The sequence below is a fragment of the Plasmopara halstedii genome (genome assembly GCF_900000015.1).
Source record: "Plasmopara halstedii genome assembly, contig: Scaffold_322, whole genome shotgun sequence".
Taxonomy (NCBI): domain Eukaryota; phylum Oomycota; class Peronosporomycetes; order Peronosporales; family Peronosporaceae; genus Plasmopara; species Plasmopara halstedii.
Window position 1 is genome coordinate 341,373 of NW_020187243.1, and position 747 is coordinate 342,119.

Consider the following 747-nt stretch of genomic DNA (forward strand, 5'->3'; position numbering starts at 1 on the left):
TTCTACGGCAAACATACCCTGGATCAGGGCCGACGCCCGGCGTCTTTCAGCCAGCATACGGCGTCGCCGTCACCTCTGTACAGAGGTTCCATGTCTCGGTGAGACCAGGGTGAACACGCATTCCGAGTCGTCCGGTGTCACCCTCACTTTCCGTTTCTTTAGAGCTCCGATAATATCTGCAACATCCGACGAAGAGCTGCTAAGCCCACAGTCTTCATCCAGTGGATAACGTGCCACTCCACGCGCATCTGAAGGGCCGTGCCAAAGATGCCTCGGACTCTGTCCGACTACGCCATCAATGGCATACAGCGATTGCATCGCAACGAGAGCAGTGCTTAGTGGCTTACGTGCCATTTCACGTGCATCACGAGGGCCTCACCCTCAATACCTCGGCCCCCAAAAAAATCCGGATTTTTTTTCAGAAAAACAGAATATTTTAGTGACAATGTGAAAATAGCGATTTTGGTTTTCAAAGTACGTCACAAACTCAAAATAAATACAAAAAAAAAACATTTTTAACAATTCTAGAGAAGATACCTCCGACACAGGTTCGCTACCGCGTGTTTGGCTCTATGATGGATCGTAGGCGTTGTGAGTGGGAATTTATTTTCCGAGGACATCATGAGGGGTGAATCAAAACTGTGCTGAAGTAAGACAGTCCTTTGTCATGTTCTTAGGGACTTTTTCGAATTCATCAATCACAACTCCAATTTCATCAAGAGCCTCGTCCAGAACGTCAAGGTTGAA